The sequence below is a fragment of the Felis catus genome, chromosome B4 (genome assembly GCF_018350175.1).
Source record: "Felis catus isolate Fca126 chromosome B4, F.catus_Fca126_mat1.0, whole genome shotgun sequence".
Taxonomy (NCBI): Eukaryota; Metazoa; Chordata; class Mammalia; order Carnivora; family Felidae; genus Felis; species Felis catus.
This window is the reverse complement of record NC_058374.1, coordinates 113612335-113637085: the sequence shown is the minus strand read 5'-3', so window position 1 is coordinate 113637085 and position 24751 is coordinate 113612335. Positions and strand designations below refer to the sequence as shown.

The 24751-nt window shown below is 37.9% G+C and overlaps 1 long non-coding RNA gene across 4 annotated transcripts in view; it reads right to left on the bottom strand.

Annotated features, from left to right (window-relative positions):
• Positions 1 to 24751, bottom strand: part of LOC109501712 — a 76693-nt gene that overhangs the window by 7708 nt on the left and 44234 nt on the right. For 3 of the 4 annotated variants that reach the window (XR_006600960.1, XR_006600961.1, XR_006600958.1), the window contains 4 exons: positions 12106 to 12269; positions 9232 to 9347; positions 6956 to 7088; positions 5984 to 6055 (listed from right to left, as the gene is read on the bottom strand). This is a non-coding gene — a long non-coding RNA (uncharacterized LOC109501712). The remainder of the gene's footprint in view (positions 1 to 5983; positions 6056 to 6955; positions 7089 to 9231; positions 9348 to 12105; positions 12270 to 24751) is intronic. The other variant, XR_006600959.1, reaches the window with a different exon arrangement.

Here is a 24751-nt window from a genome sequence, read left to right as displayed (position 1 = left end):
GGCTGATTTCTTGTCAAGCATTTCAAGGTGTAGAATTATGATATTTTCTGAAATGTAGCCTAATATGGAATTACTCACGGCTGTTCTAATCAAAGTGGTACATCTCATTTAAAAGCAAAAGGTGAATAAGCTTGCCGACAGATATCAAAACTATATTTCCAGTCTTAACATTATTAAGACTTCTCAGCTAAGAATACTCTTCTCCATTGCTATTAATTTTTAGTTATTAAGCATAGGCTGTAAATAGTAACAGTCTCTTACATTTGAATACAGCTTATAAATTCTTCAAAATATTTTCATCTAGATTTTCTCAACAGGAAATTGACCTCTATTTAGAGTGCTAATGGTGTTAGGAACCTTCTAGGTTATCTCATTTTATTCACAAATCAGCTCTTTCAGATAGGTCCTGTTATCTCCATGATAAAAATTACAAGGCAAACAGATACCTTTTGAATCTGTTTAAGTTTGCCCAGTTTGTTGGGCAAATCCAGTAATTCAGGGCAGAGATTAGATTCAAATTTAGCCTTTTCTGATTTCAGAGTCTTCGTAATTTTCCCCTGAAAACTGATAACAAGGAAGTCTAGTAACTTGCCCAGGGTCATAATTCATGGCAGGTTAGAACCCAGAATTCCCATCCTTTACTTATTACCATATACTCCATTACTCTATGCATATACATTAGAGCCTTCTTGTGCAGGTTACATTTGGTTCTGATAGGAAAATATGCTGCTAGGGACTGCATACCTAACTAGAAATTCCATATGAAGCCTGCGGCAAATTCTGAGTAATTAACCTGAATGATATAAATACTCTTTTTCTCATAGTCAGGCTGTACACAGTAAAAGTTATCTTAAGGATCATTTTACCAGTCAGAAAGTAGTCCTCTAAAAATCGCCTACTTGAAATCCCCTGAGATTGCACAAAATACAACCTTTGGACTCCAGTGGCATCCTTATAATAGCTGTCACGTGGAGTTAAGTTGTCTCCAATTAAATTGTCACCTCTTTAAGAAATAGGGACTGTGTCTTTTTTGCATGGATTTCCTGCAGGTCACATATTATGCAAACATGACAGTCTGCGTATTTGTAGAAATTTGTTGGAGAAAATTCTAGAAGCCAGAAGTCAAACCAAAGCCCATGCTCTGGACTAATAAATGACAAAACTTCAAGGATACTGTTCCTGCTCACGCAAGTTTTAAAGATAGCTATTGTATGACCAGAGAAGAGTTCAAAATAAGCCTTTGGCATATCTAGTTTCCTCTATACATATACTTGGCTCCAGGAACATACCCCCACCCCCCCCACCCCCCCACGCATTTGCTCTTCGGAATTGTGTAAGGCCTATTGAGTCCACTGGGGTAACGGGAATTGAAGTTAAATAAGAGAAACCTTTGGAAACTTTGAAATTCCAACACTCAAAGAAAACTGAATGCAGACCTTTTCATTGTAAAGGCCATGTGTTGTGCCTCCCTAGGTTCAGTGAAATCAAAGATGGGAACAGGGGATGTTAACTTCTGAAGCACAGACCTAGGTGGCATTTAGATTATTGCTGCAGTATCTTAAATGGTACTTTAGCGTTTGAATTTAGTCAGTGTGCCTTTGAAAATATCTCACTCCCAGGGACTGGATGGGCCAGGCTACATAAACATTAGCAATATCAGATGATTACAAAAATATCCAAATTGCCAACAATCTCATCAATAATCCAGGCCAAGAATTCCGGGAGGGATTGGCTCACTGATGCATATGGTTTTTAAGGAAGTTACGTGGGTATCAGTCCCTGGGCACTGAAAAAATAATTTATCTTACTTTCTTAAGGGCACCCAATGGACAAGTATTTCTTTTATGCCATGGATGCCCTCTGGGGGTCCTCTGGAGTTTAACCTAGTAGAGATTACCCATTTGTGTCTTTTATTTGTTTAGAGGCTGAGGTGCATGTTTAAAGTTCTTAGTTTTGTAATGAATTTCTATTGATATTATTTCCCCATTTGCCTATTATTTGAGATGATAACTCAAAAAAAAAAAAAGAGTTAAGACTTAAGTGCAGTCTCGATGACTCAACATTCCAAATGTTTGGAATGTAATTTGACAAAAAAAGGGGGGTTATGCGATTAAGTTCAAAGAAACCTGACTTTTTATCAAGATGAGATTGCCACAGGATAAGTGCAGAAATGCAAATATTGTCCTGATGAGTGAAAGGTTTTAATACAGGCATGACCAGTTTGACCAAAGCCCTCATTCTAGAAACCTTTCATAAAGGAAGTCTGTCTGTCATTATGTGAATTCCAAAACATCTGTTCCACGGAACAATGGAGTGGTGCCTGAGGTCTGTGCCATACCAGGGTGAATTTTGTTTTGATTAAAATGAAAATAGCATGGGAATCTTAGAATTTAGAGGGGCCCTAAGAGACAAGGCCTTGTTCCTGCAAATATACTGCTAAACTATGGAAGAATTTGTTGAGAATGGGTGTAATTTGGCTGGCACTTCTAAGACTTAGTGTGTTTCTGAATAGTTTCTCAGCTATTGGCTAACATTTAAATATTATATTCCCTTTTCAGAGATTGAGATATTAAAACATACATTCAAATATGATACTAAAGAAAACATTCTTAAATTAGGTTTTAAAAATATTCTGGAAGCAGAATTTAAATGTTTCTATAGTTTCTCCTTTTGAACAGATTTGTGTAAGCTATGCTTTTCTAAAAAAATGTATAATTGCTCATTCTTAAGATCTGGAAAAGAATGGACTTTTAAAAATCTATGAAAGCATTAGATAAAATTACAAAACAGTCTTGTCAGTTAATCTAGCACTTAGCAGCAAACAGCATGGCTTTGATTAAATTCTTATTCATGTGCTTTGTGTATGCATGTGTGTGTGTGCGTGTGCATGTCAATGATCTTAGTTTTTTTAAAAATATCTTTTCCCTTCATAATGCTTTTTTTTTTAAATGGTAAAAAACAACACTAAGTGCTCAATGACTTTAATGAGACTAACAGCATATGGTGAGAGGTTTGACATAGAGGAGATACATGCTTGGGGGGGGAAGAAAAGAAAGAAAGAAAGAAAAGAAGAAAGAAAGAAAGGAATGGATCCAAGGACATGGTGGATGGTGCTGCACCTGTCATTAGGAAAGATGCACACATGATACATCATATATTTCACATCAAGCTAGTTAAAGACATCATTTTAAAATGGTGTATGGTTCATTGGGCATCATTTTATTTCCCTTCTTATGCTCAAATTAGGTTAATTTTTCTTTTAGTGTTCTCAAAGAGAAAAATATACCATCTCTTTACAGACCTCCTGGGAAAGGCATGGAGGTGTGAGGCATGACTACTCTAACCAGCCAAATTATGTCATTGGCACAAATTCCATTATTCAACGGCAAGCTATTCCTCCAGCTTTTTCTTACCACCAGACTGCCTGCTCAGTTGTTCAGTTCTGATTGAAAAGCATGTTCAATTAGACTTCCCTTTTACAATAGTGAGCATTGACCATTCGTGAGCACAGAACTTCCTATTTGAGAGAGATCATTTATTTATATCAAGGATGGACTCTTTTCTTTAAAGTAGGGTTTTGAGGTTTACTATTCCCAGGAAACATACCAAAGTATGTGTTTGAAAGGCTAAACGTCAAGATCCCTGCTTGGTTTGCCACGACTGTTTTTAAGCTTCTGCAGAATCACAGATGGGTGTTAATGTTTCGGTGAGTGAGATGTTCCATTGTGTGAAATAACAAGCTTCTGGTTTTCATGCTACAACACAATTCCAGCGTCAAGCCATTTCTTTTTAATAATAATGACTATAGGCATAATTACTGTAATAGTTGTAGGATAGATACCACCATTACACAAGTCATGTATCTCCTTGAGGTCTCAGTTTTCCCATCTGTGTAATGAAGATAATAATGCCCCCCCCCAAAAAAATGTTGTTTGAGGACCAAAAAACAAAACAAAACAAAAAAACAACAAAAAAACAAATGAGAAAATGTATCTGATACAGGTCTGTGGTAGGTGCTCAATAAACAGTAGTTATTCTCCTCAGTTATGCCTTTACATTGCATAGGATTTTTGTTACTTCAAGAAAGGTACAGATGTGATCAACTGGGACTCCTTCCCCAGGGAGTCAAGCTTTCAAAGAAATAAACAATACCACTCGTGGAATGACTCTCCATTAGAATGGAGAATAAATACAGCTCTGCCATTCTTGGTGAAATAGCCCCAGTGATTACCACGCTCTTATTATTCTCTGTCAGAAAGTAAAATTATAGCCCTGGGTCAGTTTGACTTAAACCCAGTTTCTGGTCATCTGAGCCCAATGCTAGCTACTTTTAAAAGATTAGAATTCTGCAAAAAAAAAAATCTTTTGATAAGCTATTTTCATGTACTATTTTATGTCATAAAATTGTAACAGCATTGACTATTATGCAATTTAATTAATATTTTTCTTTCTCCCCCCCTCCCCCTTTTTGTACTTATGCCTGGGGATAGTATTGAGAAAGGCATTATTTTAAAAATTCAAATAATAATAACCCAACACAAACGATTCATCCTTGCCTGGATTATGATATTCAGAACAAAATTGAAAAGGCAAATTTTTAATATTAAAAGTGATTAGATTATTTATCCTATTGTTTTTCTCCACGCTTAATACATTGTATTAGTCAAATTTCTATCCTCTGAAGTTTTAAAGTGAAACCAATATTTATTTTATTAATTTTTTGAGAGCTGTATTTTATTGACCTACATGTAAAATACAGAAATTTCCAAAATGAATTGGCCAAAATAGAAGATAGATTATTCAGGATGAAGACTAATACTTAACCATCACCCTATGACATCCTTGGAAATCATCAACTATTGGGTTCCTTCTAGCTGTTGTTCACAATATACAAGGTTCAACAAGGCACACTTGCCAGGATTCAGCAGTTCATCACAGATAAGCATCTGTAGTTAGATGTGCTTTTGAAACTTGTCAGGGAAATCCTAAAAGCATCATCTCATTAATTGTTATATTAATTCTCATTGCACCTGTGATGGCAGATAAGTATGAAAAGGTCTCAAAAAAGTATATCCATGATGAAAAAAAAAAAAAAGGACCCATTTATTAATCCCAGAATGGAGTGGAAATTCTCCAAGTTGATTATATCGTGCTTCATGATCCACATAATGCAAGGATTTGAGCTCAGCAATGACTCCGAAGCTTACACTGAACTTTCCAGATTTTGGCTGTTCCTTCCAGAATAACACAGGGTAAAGAGCAAACCAAGAAATACAGTCTTTACCTCTGTAAGGTTCTATATCCTTTCCTTATCTGTATCCCGTATCAATACCCTTCATGTTCTTTTCTCTGTCAGCCCCCAATCTGTCTCTGTAACATTTCCTTTTCAAGCCTTTTAATCTTCCTGTGTCTGACATCCCACTCAGGTTAACAATTTCCTAAGTATTATTGTCCATTGACATCAATGGCAGGAGAAATGTCTTGTATGTGTCTAGTATGTTTACAGTGTGAACTTCACATTCCCTTTGCCTTGGTATCATTTTATGCAAAACTAGCCAGGGTGGGTTCTCTAATGTTAACAATCCTTCAAATCCTACCCTTGAAGGTGGGAGAAATTATTGCCCGGACTCCTGTAGTCCACATGGCTGGATTTGAAGCCTGTTTCTAACACCTACTATTGCTGGGACCTTGTCCAGTGCTTTATGTTTATTAGCCTCAGTTTCCTCATCTGTGGTATGGGCCTAATAATAATTTCTTTTTCTGAGTATTGTTATGAAAATTAAATGAGACACACATACACACACACCTAAGAAAAAGAATCTGGCACATACCAAGGGCTCAATAAATATTAGTTCCTATTACTAGTCACTTCTACTAGCCTACAAGTTTATAAAATGCTTTAATATAACAATATTTCAATTAGCCTTAGTAAAGATCCCAATACCAGATGAATACTGAGGCCCAGAAAGATCAGTTGACTTACTTAAGATCAACGCTGGTGGTAGATCCAGAACTAGAACCCATGTGTCAGTCTCCTAGCTCAGGCTTCTTTCAGCTACACAAACAACAATAAATTTCCAACACATTAAGTCTCTGATGGCTCATAACCCAGATCTTGTAATCTTTATAAGCTTTTCTAGTTAATGTAGTCACTGTCGTTATTTTAAACTACATGGTAGCCAAGAATAATCATGATCTGTTAACTGAATAACCTAATCTAGGAGCAATGTTCATATGCATATAAAATTATAGTAAACATTTTTACTCTGTCACTCGTAGTTTTCCGAGGCTGTAGGTTGGGATAGGGAATGGACTGTTGCAAAGTTAATTCGAGGATTGGCATTGCAAATGAAAGCCGCTGCTTTCCTTGTGCAGAAATGTGTCACTCCTAGTATGTTCTGCAGCACCAGTGTGAACTGTGAGTGTGTGTACGTGCGGGCATTTGCGGGTCTACTTGTGTGGAGATGGAGAGAGTCATCTTCTTTTGAAGGCACAAATACATTTCCGTTCAAGCATATTAATCAACATTTCTATCTCAACTATGTATGTGAAGAGAACAAGTTCAAGTGAGGGCCTGACTTATTTGGCCTCTTTACTGATAAAGTGTGATTAATTTTGTGTCTGCCAGGGTAGAAGTGCAGGAAGCTTTTCTTTCCTTTTGTTATCGCTGCAACATCTACTGACCTATACCTGGCAATTCCCTGCCACAAAATGTGCAGAAGAGAATGGCAGTTGGGCAGACAGACAAGAGGGAAAAGGTACAGGAAGACAAACTGGGTGGGAAGTACATTTTACAAAGTAGTAAGTGGAATGTCTTCTTTATTTGAGCAACAACAAGAAGGCATTCATTAGAAGAAATCTAATTTGAAATGGGTCAGGCACTAACCAAGGCAGAGTCATCAACAAATCTTCTGGACTTATTTTCTTTTAGCCAAATTTCTTGTTTTGTGCTCACCAGGAAAAGATGCTAATTAATTATCGAATCCATAGTATATGACAGGTATGATTCTAAACATGTCAGCGGCATCACAAGTTGATTTTCTTCTTACACCGATCCTAACAAACCTCTGCTGTGGATATCCTGATTCCTGTTTTACAGATAAGGTTTAGAAATTTTACATAGGTTTCATAGAGATCATAAGTTGAAGAGTCAGAGTTGAAACACATTCCTGCTGGGCTCTGAAACTTGTAATCTTAACCACTACACTTGTCAACATCTGTTGAGGATGATGTTCATGAAATGTGATGGTTAATTTTGTGTGTCAACTTGACTAGGCCACGGTACCCAGACATTTAGTCAAACATTTTTTTTTAGATGTTGTCATGGAGGTATTTTTTGACGAGATTAACATTTAAAGCAGTGGACAGACACTGAGTAAAGGAGATTACCCTCCATAACGTAAGCGGGGCCCATCCAATCAGGTGACAGCCTTAATAGAACAAAAACTGGAGTCCTGGAAGAAGGAATTCTGCCAACAGACGGCCTCCTGACTTGAATGGCAACATCGATCCTTCCTTATGTCTCCAACTTGCTGGCCCGCTCTGCAAGTTTGAGGTTTGCCAACCACCACAATCACTGAAGCCAATTCCTTAAAATGTATCTCTCTTTCTATATATACACATCCTATTGATTCTGTTTTTCTGGAGAACCCTGGCTAATACGGGATGCTCCCTCTTCTTCATTCAGGTAAGCTGGCTGAGCAATGAGCCCAAGCTTGTTTGCCCAGTGCAGCTCTGCAGTTCATGCCCGGCTGGGCACGAAGGGCCTCCGTGAGCTTTCTCAAGGGTGCTGCATGGCGTGAGAGCAGGTGAAGCTCCTTGTCTCCAATGCATTGACTATACCTCTTATTTCCCAGCTTACTAGCATAAGATGGGCCACATTATGTAGTATAGAGTAAATACCTTCCAGTTTTTCTTGGGAATATATTCCGAAATGAGCCCACAGTCAGTACACATGTGACACACAGCTTTTCCTAAAAAAAGTAACATCTCACGAAAGCCTATTACATGGCAGGTACCATGACAGGTCCTTTCCATATCCAAAAAGATATGTTGCCCTTTGCCCCTCATAGGCAACTCTAAACATAAACAACGTAAACACCAAACACATTTGGTAATCCTAAATTTTCAGATGAGGAAACTAAGCCTCAGTGAAAATTAGTAACTTGCATCAGGTAAGCAGAGGAGCTGGGATTTCAACCCAGATCTGTCTGACTTCAAACAGAAGTCTTTTAAACAACTACAGTTAATAAATCTCTTTGGTACATTATGTACTCCTGAAAATAAGCACAACATCTAAAGTTTGAAAACTGAATAGACACTAGTTTATTTTTAGAGACTAAACTAAATTTTATGATATTCTTAAGTAAATATCTATTAGCATAATCTTTGGTGATCTACTTTCATTATGTTATGCTATTTTTTTGTAAAGTTTATTTATTTATTTTGAGAGAGAGAGAGAGCACATGCATACATGTGCACAAGAGTGGGGGAGGCTCAGAGAGAGGAGAGAGAGAATCTCAAGCATGGGGCTTGAACTCACCAACCATGAGATCATGACTTGAGCTGAAACCAAGAGTTGAACGCTTAGCCAACTGAGCCACCCAGGTGCCCCAATGTTATGCTATTCTTTCTTTGTCTTAAAAATTGTTTTAATGTTTATTTATTTTTGATAGAGGGAGAGATAGAATATGAGTGGGGGAAGGGCAGAAAGAGAGGGAGAAACCTGAAGCAGGCTCCAGACTCTGAACTGTCAGCACAGAGCCCGATGTGGGGCTCAAAACCATGAACAGCAAGATCATGACCTGAGCCGAAGTCAGACACTCAACTGACAGAGCCACCTGGGCACCCCAATGTCATGCTATTCTTTAATTCTGTTCTTTCCTTTAACATTTGAATGAAAAGTTGGCCTGATTTAGTATAATAACTACTCACTGCTATTTTATCATAATAATTTTCTCTGTTTCAATCATATTGGATTTACATTTATAACTCATAATATTATTCTTTTCATTGATTCACTTTCATTCATTTAATAAAATGATAGGAACACAATGTGATAAACTCAGCTATGAGAACAAAAATTAGCATTTCTAAACCTGAACTGTTGACAAGTAAGCAAGTACAACCACTGAAGAATTCAAAATATTTATCAGTTGGTGTATATACTTCCTAAAGGGTTAATGTATACTGAATAAAAGTATGTTGGCCTTTTTCTTTGAGAGAGATTACCTTGTGAAACTTGTTATGTTTTCCATAATATATCTTTTATTTGTCCTGCTTCTCGTCCAAGTTGTCTTTAAACTTTTGGAATTTAGCTTGGCTAGACCATGGTTCAATGCAAAAGCCTACTAAGAAAGGTTAAAACCAGTTAATCAAAAGAAATAAAATGTAGAACATTTTGTAAGCACTCCTTGATGTCTTCCAAGTTATAGGCATATTTTTAACACTAATGTTCCACATGACATTTTATAAGAAAGCTAATGGTAGCCTCACAAGCATTTACCAACTTAAATGAATACCACCAGGTTAGAAAACATATGGCTTAACACGATATTATCTCTAATATTTAGCTTCAACTCTAGAAGGCAATATTATCTCTTTATCCTTGGAGATTAATATGGTTGACCAAACTAAATCTGAACGAAATTAGATGAGGTTTAAGAAAGTCAGACTGTGGTGGGCAGATAACTTTAGCACAAGTCTAAAATAGAATCAAGAACATTGGAGCTGTTCTACTTCTGAACATGGAGATATTTTGCCAAGACATGTGTCATCATCACTACAATGAATGCATTAGAGACTGGGAAAAGTGTTGGAAAGTCCCACAGGGAGGTGGCTGCCAAGGGAGGTGCTTCTCTGTGACCCTTACTAAGGTAACCAGGGTACTATCAAATTTAGCCCATAAATGATTCAAAGCAGTATGAAAAGAGGGAATATTCCAATAGAAAAAACACAGTAAGTTTCTCCACTGTCGGTTTACTTCCAATAAACCTTGAACACTTCTTCCTACCCTTTTCTCCAAAGCTAAAAATGTTAAGTTCAAAATGGAGAGCTTGGTATGAGTAATCTACATTGATCCAATGATCTGATGATTATTTCAGCCTGATTAATTAAGTGGATAAAGCTCAAAAACATGGAACCAAGTTAAGCATAATCATGACTTTATATCTACAACATTTTGTAAGCTTAGAGAAGCAACTGGATCAGTATGGGGTTTTTTTTTTTTTTGATTATTTTTTTTAAGGTTTATGTATTTTTGAGAGAGAGAAAGAGAGAGAGAGTGCATGAGCAGGGGAGGGGCAGAGAGAGAGGGAGACACAGAATCCTAAAGCAGGCTCTAGACTCTGAGCTGTCAGCATAGAGCCTGACATGGGGCTTGAACCCACGAACTGCATGATCATGACCTGAGCTGAAGTCGTATGCTTAACTGACTGAGCCACCCAGGCTCCCCTAATATGTTTAACTGTTTTAAAATTTAAGTGGATTTTAATATTATAGACACTCTATGTCATTCTCTGCAAGTTTATTTGACTGATGCCGACTAAGTAGATGGGAATTTTTGAAGGAAGAAGAGTGTTGAATTGATACCAAAAGATTAAGTGTGTTGAGTTACCATTTGACATGAGAGGAAGTCACCCTGGCCCATATTTAGTGCACTTTAGCAGACCTCAAATACACATCTCTTTTCTGCTGAAAAATGAAAGACATCTATGGGGGGAGGGGGGTTAGAAGACATATCCTCTTTGATATATCATACAAAAGGAGAGCTAGTATGATTGTAAGGCAACAGGATGTGGGTGCCTGATGATGTGCATATTGACATCAGCAGCTGCAGGGACATTTTCCTTGGGTTTCACACCAACAGCAGTTGAAGCCGTTGCTGTGAGTAGCACCACATGCAACAGTAAGACTTTGTGGCTCAGTGTCTCTCATGGCCCTGCTGTCCACAGGGTCTGAGAGGGAAGTTGACGTTGCTCAACAACCCTCTCCCCCTCAGTGACCTGACTTTGCCTCTGGCTGTTTTCATAGCTGTGTGTATGCTCCAGTCTGCTCACAAAGGACTGCGAATTGCTGGGAGAGGGGCTCACCAGCCAGCCACCTGAAAGATAAGAGCAGCCATTTTTCTTCCATCCTCATTCCACCTTAGTAATGATGGAAAAGTGTGGTTCCCTAAAATACATAGATAGATGAGGCTGGGAGACAAATAATGCTCTCCATTCTGTGAAGCCTCTCTCTCTCTCCCTAAGACCTCCCACAGAACAGATTCTTATTGGCCACACATCATGCTCTGCCTCTCGTAATTATTATTGTGTGCAAATCTTATGCCTTCTGTTTGGAACAGGAAACCTGACCTACTAATCTTTTTATTTTTTAACAGCAGCTATAAGAGGAACTGAAAAGCAGTATTTGTTAGATTGATTAAACTCCAGAAGCATTTGAATGAAAAACAATAGGTGTATTAACTCATTTAACTATTTACTGAGTGGCTACTGTGTTCTAAGCGCTATTCTAGTTCTAAGTAGATAATATAAGTTCTTGCTTTCAATTAAGTTGTGTGTGTGTGTGTGTGTGTGTGTGAGAGAGAGAGAGAGAGAGAGAGAGAGAGACAGAGAGAGAGAGAGAGAGACAGAGAGAGAGAGACAGAGAGAGAGAGAGAGAGAGAGAGAGAGAGAGAGAGAATAAAATGTTGTGGGAGTACAGGGCAGGGAGAAATGAATTTAGTTTGGAGAAGTCACGTCTTCCAGGAAAGGATGAGTTGATCTGGATCCTGAAGGATGGCTAATATTCAGTAAGCAGAAAAGAGAAAAAGGGCATTCCAGGCAAAGTGAACATTCCTTGCAAAACCACAGTCTTGGAAGTAATATTCCAGTTAGGAAACTAAGAAAAGTTCAGAGGGACTGGAGTATTGAGAGGGATAGTGGATAACTGGAAAAGGAAGAAAGGAAGGTATATTCATTTTCTATTGCTGTATAACAAATGACCATAAACTTAGTTGCTTAAAACTATACATGTGTCATTTCAACATTTCTGTAGGTTAACTGAGTCCTCTGCTCAGCATCTCACCAGGCTGATGTCATGGGGTTGGCTGGGCCTATATCTCACCTGAGGCTTAAGGGTCTCTTCCAAGCTCACATAGCTCTTAGGAGAATTCAGTTCTTTTGGGTTGTGTGGTTAGGAACCTTTTTCTTGCTGGTTGTTGATTTGAGGCCACTCTAAGCTTCTAGAGATCACCTTCAGGTTTTTGCCACATGGCCCCTCAAGAGGCCCTGTAACAGAAAACATGCCAGTTTATTTCATCTCTGAGGCCAATTAGAGAGCAGGGCTGCGACACTTCACCGTCTCTTAGAAGAACTCACCTGATCAGATCATGCCCATCAAGGGCATTCTCCCCTTTGATTAACTTAAAGTCAAGTGATTAGTAACCAGAGATACCCCATCATATTCACTAGCCCTGCCCACACTCAAGAGAAGGGTATTATAACAGGGAAAAATTCAGGGAGTTGGAATCTTGCCAGCCATCTTATAATTCTTCCTATTACAGAGAAAGAAGAATGAATGGTACAGAGAAAAACTGAAGGAGGACTCTAAAACTTGAATTTTCTCTAGGCCCTACCACTTACTATTCACCCAGTTTTAGGTCCCTTCATTGATATAAATTATTTTACCTATAAAATGGGATGAAATCTCCATGGAGATGGTCTAAGTAGTAAATAGAATAAAATGTTACCAAAAAACTCTGTACCCTGATTTGGGTATATATGTTTACTGCAAAGGAACTTGTAAGCCATGTTGGGGAGTTCACACTCTGTTCTCTAGGGCAGGGGGTGGAAACCTTATCAAAGACTCTCAGAAGGGAAAAGGCTTGATCATATTTGCTTTTTTTGTATTGGGTCCTGATGTTCAGTAATCTGGTCTCAAACCAACCAACCACTCATTTGTATTTTAGTTCTCCTAACAAATACTGAGAATTTGGCAGTCATTTCTGGAAGTTTTTTTTTTTTTTATTATAGAAAATTTCAAACATACGCAAAATAAATAGAATAGTATAATATTTCCCCATGGAGTTATCATTAACCTTTAGTAACATCAACATTCCACTCTGCTGGTTTCATCTATATCTCGCCCCTCTCCTACCTCCCCCCAGCTTTTGTATTATTTGTTTATATAGTTACTTTTAGGGTCAGATTTACATATATTAAAGTGCACTCATCTTGACTAAGAGATATACTCAGGTAACCCACACCCTTATCAAGATATAAACATTTTTGTCACCTCAGAAACTTCCGCCATGCCTCTTGCACGTCAACCCCTCTCACCTAAGCTCAGAGACAACGACTGCTCCAGTTTTTACCCATAAATTAGTTTTAGAACTCAGTGAAAGGGAATCATGCAGCATGCACTCTTTTGTGTCTCGTTGGTTTTCATTGTTGATTGATTGATTGATTGATTGATTGTCGTTTGTTTCTGAAGCATAATGTCTGTGAGATGCATCCCTGTTGTTGGGCATCTTAGCATTTTGTTCCTCTGTAGTATTTCATTAAAAGAATATACCACATTTTTTATTTTTCCTCAACCTGGGCTGTTCCTAGTTGGGGACCATTGCAAATAAAGTGGCTATGTACATTTTTACAGTGTCCATCTATATGTGGACATTTATTTTCCTTTTTCTTGGATAAATATTTATGAGCAGGACTGCTGAGTCAAAGGTAGGCACCTATTTAAATTTAGTAGAAACTGGCAAACTTTCTTCCGGAGTGATTATGGCATTTTTCTACTCCCATCAGCAATGTTGAGGATTATGGTTGCTCCACATTCTCTGCAATGCTTGGCATCGCCAGTCTTAATTTCAGTCCCTTTGATGGGTGGGTGTATGCCAGTGTCTCACCATGGCTTTAATTTGTATTTCCCTGATTACTAATGATATTGGGTCATCATGTTTAGATGAATAACATTGCTTAAGGACATGGGTTTTAGTGTCAGACAGACCCTGGTTCAAATCCTTGCTGTGCTTCTTGCCAGGCAAGATGCTTGACTTCTTTGCAAAAGAAATGTGATTCTAGTACCTTCGTCATGGAGTTGTTATAAAGACGAAGTGAGGCAATACATGTAAAGTTCTTAGCATGGTTCATCACCCAATAAAGATAAATTTTACTATTCACGAAGAATATTTAATGAGATATGCTTATTGATACACAAGTCAAGTAGGCAATTTATTGTTATTTACTTTAATAAAACATTTTTTAAAATTTTGAGACTATTTTAAAGTTACAGAAAAGTTGCAGAAGTAGTGTAAATAATTCCTGTGGATCCTTCATCTAGAGACCCTAGACAAGATTTGCCAATTGTTCCAGTAGCATTTTCTATAACAAAGGGATCTAGGTCTGAATCATGTATGGTTTTAGAAATCATGTCTCTCTTGTCTGTTTCAATCTAAATAGTACCTCAGTCTTCCCCTGACTTTCATGACATCTATATTTTTAAAGATTAGATGCCAATCATTTTGTAAAATATTACTCAATTTGGAATTTTCTAATGCTTCCTTATGAGTAGACCCAGGTTGTGTTGGTTGGGACATTACAGAAGCAATGAGTCTGTGTTTTTCATGTTGTACCTACAGCTATTTAAAGTTTTTTACCGTTAATTTATTTTTGGTAACATAACTCTCTCTGCTTCTACTCCCCAACAAGGTGTGGGCATGTATCAGAATGACCAGGAGCTTGGGAGAAGGCATGAATAGTCTAAAAATCTCCCAGGTGATTCTCATGTTCTCTTGTCCACCCCTGCTGTATCTTAGTGAGACTCATTTGTGAGAAGGAGGAGAGAAGAGGGTGAAGGATGGAGCCTATTGCTGTCTGGAAACATAAGAAGTGGCTGACAACTAAGAGGATTGAGGGCAAGCACTAGCAAAAAAGGAGCAAAGCCAGGAGTAGGAGGCTCCTACATTTTGAAAAGGAAGAGGTGTGTTAACATTATGAAAAGCTTCAGAGTAGTGAAATAGGACGAGGAATAAAAGACAATCACTGGAACTGGAAGTTAAGAGGTCACTGGAGATGCTTCTGCTTGTGTGCATTGTTGGAGGTGGGAGGACAGAATGGAAGCCAAATTGTATTGGGTCAAAGAATAAGTGGGAGGTAAGTAAAATCAGCTCTCTCCTTTAAGAAATGGTTTAAGAAGTAGAGTGAAGAAGAAAAAAAATGGAGAAGGATGGTTTCTATAACAGTGGGCAAGTTATTTCTCTGGACCTCAGTTTCTCCCTCTATAAAATGGGGTAATAATAGTACATATCCTATAAGATTTTTTCAGAATCCAACAGATTAACAGGTCTCATGTGTTTACAACAGATTTGGGAACATGGAAAGTACTCAAAAAAACGTCACCTGTTTATTATACTATTGAAGGAGAAATAGAGCAACTCCTTTCTTCTTATCTCAAAGTCTCAAGGATCATTAAATTTGCCCATTTCTAAAATTAAATTTATTTATTTTTGAGAGAGAGAGAGAGAGAGAGAGAGAGAGAGAGAGAGAGAGAGAGAGAGAATAGCAGAGGAGGGGCAGAGAGAGAGGGAGACACAGAATCTGAAGCAAGCTCCACACTGGCAACATAGAGCCTCACACAGGGTTTGAAGTCATGAACCATGAGATCATGACCTGAGCCAAACTCAGATGCTTAACCAACTGAGCCACCGAGGCATACCTTGCCCATTTCTAAATGCTCAACATCACTCATCACCAGGGAAATACAAATCCAAGCCACAATGAGATACCACCTCACACCAGTCAGAACGGCTAACATTAACAACTCAGGCAACAACAGACGTTGGCCAGGATGCGGGAAAAGAGGAACCCTTTTGCACTGCTGGTGGGAATGCAAATGGGTACAGCCACTCTAGAAAATAGTATAGAAGTTCCTCAAAAATTTAAAAAAGAACTGCCCTACAACCCAGAAATTGCACTACTAGATATTTATCCAAAGGATACAGGAGTGCTGCATCGAAGGGGCACATGCACCCCAATGTTTACAGCAGCACTATTGACAATAGCCAAAGTATGGAAAGAGCCCAAATGTTCATCAACTGATGAATGGATAAAGAAGATGTGATACACACACACACACACACACACACACACACACACACACACACAATGTATTATTAGTCAGCAATCAAAAAGAATGAAATCTTACCATTTGCAATGACGTGGATGGAACTAGAATGCATTATGCTAAGTGAAATAAGTCAGTCAGAGAAAGATAAATATATGATTTTACTCATATGTGGAATTTAAGATACAAAACAGATGAACATAGGGAAAGGGAAGCAAAAACAATATAAAAACAGAGAGGGAGACAAACCATAAAAGAGAACAGGGAACAAACTGAGAGTTGCTGGCAGGGTGTTGGGTGAGGGGATGGGCTAATAGCCGAGGAGCATTAAGGAGGGCACTTGCTGGCATGAGCACTGGGCGTTGTATGTAAGTGATGAATCACTAAATTCTATTCCTGAAATCATGATTACACTGTATGTTAACCAACCTGGATTTAAATTAAAAAAAGAAAAAGATAATGAAAGCAGGCCGTTCTGTCAACACTGCTGTACAAATTGTGCCATTAAAGCTGGTGACAGCGAAAAAAAAATTTGCCCACTCCTATTGCTACCACCTGCTCTTTCTTTTAGGAGCCTCCTCCAGATGCCAGATACATTATACACGTAATTCGATTTCCAGTTGCTTCCCAGCTCAGCGGTACCATGGCAAAATTCTTTGGAGTTTGAAAAGATCCACACCCCAGCCCCCAACATGTACACTTCAAGTAGCTACAAGACTAGGATAACAACAACAACAACAACAACAGCAACAACAACAACAACAACTAATGGGAACTTACAAAATTCCGAAGAGAACTGGTATTATTTTTCATTGATCTTCCTTTCAGAACCAATTAGTCCCCATCCCCAGTACTGCTAGCATCATCCTTTGCCTCCTTTTTATCCCTTCTCTCTTCACTGTCATTCTTGTTTCTGTTTCACAAGGTTCCCAGTTAAACTATACATTTTCCCCTTAAATTTTGGGGCTTTGTTTCTTATTCAGTATTCCTTGCTCTCCTCACCCTTTTTAAATACTGCCTCCCTCTTCCGCTTGCCCCTAATATTTGATGCGGGATAGTTGAGGAAATGAGAGAAGAATAAATAAATACAAGTGTTCTCATGGAAGAAAACAGGGTGGCATCATGAAAGAAACATTGGTTTTCATAGCAGGAGGGTTTAAACCTCAGGCAAACCAGTTACCAGGCAGCCATATCACTTTGGTTCCCTGTGATTCAGTTTGCTCATTATTAAATATTATTAAAATGGGACCAAGAATCTGAAACTGTGACCTATCTCATGGAGTTTAGTAATAAGTGAAATCACATGAACGAGCCCGTAGGGGTAAAAGAGCTGAACACACACATCAACCACTTTCCCCCCTTGGATTTTCAAAAAGGGCTAAATACATGTAATTTATATAGTGGGGAGTAAGTTGGCTGCACCCATCCCAACGTGGCTCTTGCTTCATGAAGGAAAAAGAACATATTAGCTTTTTTTTCCCCCCTGACAAAGTCATTGAAAGGGAACAAATCTATTTCAGATAATGGTGAATGGACCATTTGAGACTGCCATGCCGTCCTGTTACAAAGTGTGCATTTATATAAATGGAAATAGGGGTTGCAGGTACTAAAACCGAAATGAGACATCAAGAAAGCACATGCTCACCTAAGAGCGTAAGGCCAGGGCAGGGGTGTTCGGTCCTGACTGATAGTTCCCTTGAGTTCATACATTTTGTGAGTTCTGTATAATGTATGGATGGAGTGAGAATTTTTTTTTTTTTTGGTATTTCTTAGAAGGCCATAACATGGACCAGTAAACTGGTTTTATCTCACGTCACCTGGAGTGTACAGCAGGCATAAGGTGTGTAACAAACCATGCTTTTGCTGCACCAATGTCATATCAACATCTTTGCTCTGTTGCTTCCTGTAGGGCGTCCAGCCCCCAGTGGAAAAGGGACAGGAAGAGGAGCCTCCTCAATAGAGCTAAAAAGATCTACCTCCTACATCTGCCCCGGCTGGTCTTTCTACCACAACTTGAGCCTACCTGAAGCATGGCTTACTTACTGTGCCTTTCTGATGATGGAATTTCCAAAGTGGGGAGTGGCGGAATGGGACGTGGAGGGTGACCTCAGTTCTCTAAGTCCTTGGCAGCCACTAATTCTTAAAAGTCATGGTCACATCCATTGTGGACAAATACCTATGCCAGCCTTCATAAGGAAAGCTTTCCCCTCCCCCCCTTTTAACCCATTTGCTTATTCATTTAAGCCTTTGTTAGTGTATATAACTTGCACTATACAATACATAGCACCGGTCATTCAGTTTCTGGTGCTATTGGACACGTCAGGTTCCCTACAGCCAGAAAGGAGGGAGAATAGCACGTCTTAGGAGAACTCACGTCTCATAGACATAGCAGTTTCCAATTCATCAGCCTGGCTTAGAGAGGAAGGTGGGGGGGTGCGTTCATATCCCATTTTTCTGGGATGCGGCAATACAGGGTTGTTGTTGCTGGTAGTGGTGGTGTTGGTGGTATTGTTGGTGGGATGTGTTTATTTTCCCTTTGTTCTTGCAACCATGTCAACCCACATGAGTCTCTATCTCCTCCTGTTCCTAAAACCCATGTCAGGCAGCTAGTGTCACTCTCTTCTGTGCCTGCAGCACATATCCTTCCTTGAGGGTCTCTATCTCCTGTGTCTGCATCTGATATAAGACCTCCCACTCCCTGCACCTGCACCCCAAGCTCAAGGGTGTCTACCTCTTGTGCATCAGGCTATACCAGCTCATGTCTGTACACATTCTGCATGCGTCCAGTCCATCTAGACTTCATTTATTGTTCCTCCGGCCTGTGTCTGAGCTCATGGATTTCCTTACACTGTGCCTACGCTGCATGTAATGCCTCAAGTGTCTCCACCTAGCGTGCCTCACTTGGTTGTTGTTCACCTGTTAAAGAACATCTTGGTTCCTTCCAGGTTTTGCCCATTGTTAATAAATTTACTATAAAGCAAATGTGTTCTTAGTGGTTTCATGTGAACATATGTTTTCACACCAGTTGGGTAAATATACTGGGGCACAACTGTTGTACCATATAGTGATACTAGGCTTAGCTCCACAGGAATCTGGCCAGATGCTTTTTCAAGAGGTGGTACCATTTGTATTCCCATCAGCAGTCAATGAGATTTCCTACTGTCCCACATCCTCACCAGCAATTAGTATGATCAGTTTTTGGTATTTAGCCACTCTAATAGATGGGTAGGGTATCTCATTGGTGTTTCAATTAGCTTTTCCTTATGCACAGTGCATACTATTTTCCATTAATTCCCCAATGTTGAGCAATTACACATGCTTTTTCCACTTATATATATTATTTGAAAAGACATCTCTTTATATTGCCCTATTTAATTCAGGGAGTTTTCTTATTGTGGAATTTGTTTTCTTACTGTGGCATTTTACTAGTTATTTGAATATTTTGCATGCAAATCTTTCTTCATATATGTCTTTTGAAAATATATTGTCCTAACCTGGGGTTTATCTATCCATTCTTTCAACATTATCTTTCACAGGGTGGACATTTTAAATTTAATAAAGTCCACATTGCCAACGTTTTTCTTTTATGAATATGCTTGTTATGGTATTTAAAAACTAGTCCTCAAAGTAACTAGTAAATTATAATTTTTATAGTTTTGCATTTTACATTTAAGGAAATTAATTATTTTGAGTGAATTTATGCCTCAGGTGCAAAGTTTGTATGTTTGCTCATTTATTTCCTTGTAGTTATCCATTTGTACCCTTATCATTTGTTGATGATTACTGAGGACCAAAAGACTATCTTTTTTATTGCTGTGCCTTTATTCATTTGACCAAGGTCAAGTTGTCTGTATTTGTATAGGTCTGTTTGTGGACTCTGTATTCTGTTCCATTTATCTATGTGTCTATTTGCTTTAAAATATCATGCTCTCTTGGTTATTGAAGCTTTATAATAAATCTTGAAATTGGGAAATGTGTGTTCATTGACTAGCTCTTCATGAGTACTGTCTAGAATATGCAGTGTCTAAAACAAATGTGCCAATATCTACAAGACAGCTTGCTGAGATTTTTATTGAAATTATACTTGATCTTTAAATTGATTTAAGAAGAATTGACATCTTAATAATATTGTGCCTTTGATCTAGAACGACTATAGCTCAACTGATTTACTTTTAAAGGCTTTTCATATTTTTAAAAAATTTATTCAATTTGTTAAAAAAACAGTTCACCCATTTTCCTCATCCCCCCACTCTGCCTCTTGCAACTACTGATCTGTTCCCTATATTTATGAGCTTATTTTTTTAATGTTTGTTTATTTTTGAGAGAGAGAGTACAAGCGGGGTGAGGGGCAGAGAGAGAGGGGGACAGGATCTGAAGAAGGCTCTGTGCTGACAGCAGAAAGCCCAATGTGGGGCTCAAACTCACAAACCCTGAGATCAAGACCTGAGCCGAAGTCGGTCGCTCAACTGATTGCCCCAATGAGCTTATTTTTTTTAATTCCACATATAACAGGGATCATGTGGTATTTGCCTCTTTCTGACTTATTTCACTTAGCATAATGCCCTCCAAAGTCTATTCATGTTGTTGCAAATGTCAAGATTTTATTCAGTTTTATGGCTAAATAATACCCCCTTTGTGTGTGTGTGTGTGTGTGTGTGTGTGTGTGTGTGTGTACATATACCACACATACCATCATTTATTTATTCATTCATCTATTGACTGACAGTTTGTTTCCATATCTTGGCTTTTGTAAATGATGTCACAATGAATATGGGGGTACATACATTTATTTTAATTAGTGTTTTTATTTTCTTTGGAGAAATACCCAGAAGTAGAATTGCTGGATCGTATAGTTGTATTTTTAATTCTTTGAGGAACCTCCACACTGTTTTCCTTAGTGGCTGCCCCAATTTACATTCCCACCAACATAGAACATGGATTCCCTTTCCTTCAAATCCTTGGCAACAATGGTTATTTCTTGTCTTTTTGATAACAGTCATTCCAACAGGTGTGAGTTAATATCTCATTGTGGTTTTGATTTGCATTTCCCTGATGATTAATAACGTTAAACGTATTTTCATGTGTCTGTTGGCCATCTGTATGTCTTCTTCGGAAAAATGGCTATTCAGATTTTCTGCTTGTTTTTTAATCAGATTGTCTTTGCTATTGGGGTCTATGAGTTCTTTGTCTCTTTTGGATATTTTTCCTGTCGGATCTATGATTTGCATTTTTTCTCCTCACATTCAGTAGATTGCTTTTCATTTTGTTAATGGCTTCCTTTGCTATGCAAAAGATTTTTAGTTTAATGTTTTTGTTTTTGGTATCAGATTTAAAAAACCATCACCAAAACCTCTGTCAAGGAAATTACTGCATTTTTTTTTTTTTTTACTTAAGAGTTTTGTGGTTTCAGGTCTTATGTTCAAATCTTTAATCCATTTTCAGTTTATTTTTATGTATGGCATAAGATGATGGTTCAGTTTCCTTCTTTTGCACGTGGCTCTCCAATTTTCCAGTTGAAGAGACTGTTTTTTCCCCATTGTGTATTCTTGGTTCCTTTGTCATAAATAATGAATTATATATGCAAATTTATTTATGGGCTGTCTATTCTGTTCCATTGATCTATATGTCTGTTTTTATGGCAATACCATATTGTTTCAATTAGTACAACTCTGAAATGTAATTTGAAATCAGGGAGCATAATGCTTTCAGCTTTGTTCTTTCTCAAGGCTGCTTCAGCCCTTCAGGATCTGTGTGATTCCACACAAATTGTAGGATTGTTTATTTTTGTGACAAATACCATTAGAATTTTGATAGGGATTGCATTGAATCTGTAGATTGCTTTGGGTAGTATAGACTTTTTCACAGTATTAATTCTTCTAATCCATATGCATGGATATCTTTCCATTTATTTGTTTCTACTTTAATTTCTTTCATTAAAGTCTTGTAGTTTTCAATAAACAGGGCTTTTACCTTCTTGATTAAATTTGTTCCTAGGTATTTTATTCTTTTTGATACAGTTGTAGATGGGATTGCTTTCTTAATTTCTCTTTCTGATAATTTGTTATTAGTGTACAGAAATGCAATATATTTTTGTGTATTGATTTTTGTGTATTGCAACTTTACTGAATTCATTTATTAGTTCTAACAGATTTTTTTCGGTGGAGTCTTTCGGTTTTCTATATATACTATCAGGTCATCTGCTAATTAGTAATCAGTTTTGCCTCTTAATTTCCAATTTGGATACCTTTTATTTCTTTTTCTTGCCTAATTGCTCTGGCTATAACTTCTGATACTATTTTGAATACGTGAGAGTGGACATCCTTGTCCTGTTCCTAATCCTAGAGGAAAGGATTTTAGCTTTTCACCACAGAATATAATGTTAGCTGTAGGCTTGTCATATATAGCCTTTATTATGTTGAAGTATGTTCTTTCTATACCCACTTTGTTGAGAGTTTTATCTTAAATGGATGTTGAATTTTGTTAAGTGTTTTTTTTTCTGCATCTATTGAGATGATAGGATTTTTCTTCTTCATTTTTTAAACGTAGTGTTTCATATTGACTGATTTGTGGATGTTGAACCATTCTTGCATCCCTAGAATAAATTTCACTTGGTCATGGTGTATGATCTTTTACAATTTTTTTTTCAACGTTTATTTATTTTTGGGACAGAGAGAGACAGAGCATGAACGGGCGAGGGGCAGAGAGAGAGGGAGACACAGAATCGGAAACAGGCTCCAGGCTCTGAGCCATCAGCCCAGAGCCCGACGCGGGGCTCGAACTCACGGACCGCGAGATCGTGACCTGGCTGAAGTCGGACGCTTAACCGACTGCGCCACCCAGGCGCCCCTGTATGATCTTTTTAATGTATTATTTGCTAATATTTTGTTGAGAATTTTTACATTTATATTCATCATGTAATTTTCTCTTTTGTGGCACCCTTGTTTGGTTTTGATATCAAAATAATGCTGGCCTTGTAAAATGTGTTTTCAAGAATTCCCCTCTCTTCTATTTTTGGAAGAGTTTGAGAAGTATTGGTGTTAATTTTTCTTTAGGATATTTGGTAGGATTCACAAGTGATGCTGTCTGGTCTTAGACTTTTGTTTGTTGGAAGGTTTTTGACTACTGGTTCCATCTCATTGCTAGCAATTGGTCTGTTCAGATTTTCTATTTCATCATAATTCAGTCTTCATAGGTTGACTATTTTTAGGAATTAATCCATTCTAGTTTGTCCAATTTGTAGGCATATAATTATTTGTAGTAGTCTTTTTTGATCCTTTGTATTAATCTGTTGTATTACAGAGATCCTTTGTTTCTATAATGAGAGACAAAGAAGGGTGTTACATAATGATAAAGGGGTCAGTCAAACAAAAGAATACAACATTTGTCAGTATTTATGCACTCAACATAAAGCATCTAACTATGTAAGGAAAATAGTAACATACCTAAAGGTAGAAACAATAGAGCATGAACAACGAACATTGGTTCAGGATTTCGGTGCGAAAGCTTCAATGTTCTTAATAATTTTAAAACTGTCTTAAATTAGTAGCCAACTTCTTCTTGCCCAACAATAGAAGACTATAATATTCATCTATTACCTGTGGATGATTGCTGAGAGCAATAAGTGGCAAGTTTCCCAGTTTGAATGGTCAAGATGGTTTCATACCTTCTCAAGTGAAAATTCTCTTTAAAATTTCTTCAAGGCTAGCTCACTATATATATGAACTTTATATATACATATATTATATATATTTATATATTATATATAAATATATATATAAATATATATAATATATGTATATTTGTATATATATCATATATATATATATATATATATATATATATATATATATGTGTATGTGTGCGTGTGTGTGTGTGCATAAAGTTCTAAAGGCATACAGAGAACTAGATTTTTAGGACTCAGAATGTGTTAGTGGTTAGGTTCTTGGTTAACTGTTATTTAATACAAACCATGGTGTCCTATGGTAAGGTAATCACACTGAGCTAATCATAGAAACTAACCACACATTTCAGTGTTTTTCTTTCCCTTTCTTTGTGCTCACCTCTCCCCATCTAGGTCTTAGCTGATGCGTCCTCCAACCCCCTGGGCTCCCAGTCCAGAACCAGCATTTATAAAGAGATTCTGTGCTGGGGTGATATTTGGGATACTGCAAATCCAGTTATGGAGTTGGCTCTGGGTGGTCAACCCTCCTTCTTCAAGTAAGTAGCTTTCCTTATAGTGATAGTTCCAGGGATCAGCAGTTTGCCCAAGGGCTGTACACCTAATTCCAGACCCCATGGAGCACTACTGGTCCTGGTGACTCAGAAGCACTGGCCTCCTTGTAGTACATAAAGAATTTTGCAGTGTACTTCTTTGTGTTTTTTGCTTCTTCTCCTTCACTTTTGAATATTTGATCTTTCATTTTTTTGTATGTGGAGCAGAAAAGATGAGGCATGATGCTCCTCAGTTTTTATGGAAAGGTGAATTCATCCCCTCTTTCACCTTGAGTGCCAGGACACATCTGTCTTCAGGAGCAAGCACCGGTAGTGGGAGGGCCTATGACTGAGTTTAAATCTTGGATCTGGCAGTTACTGGCTGTGTGACCTCAGGAATGATTTTAACCTCACTACTTCTTCTCAATCAGTAACA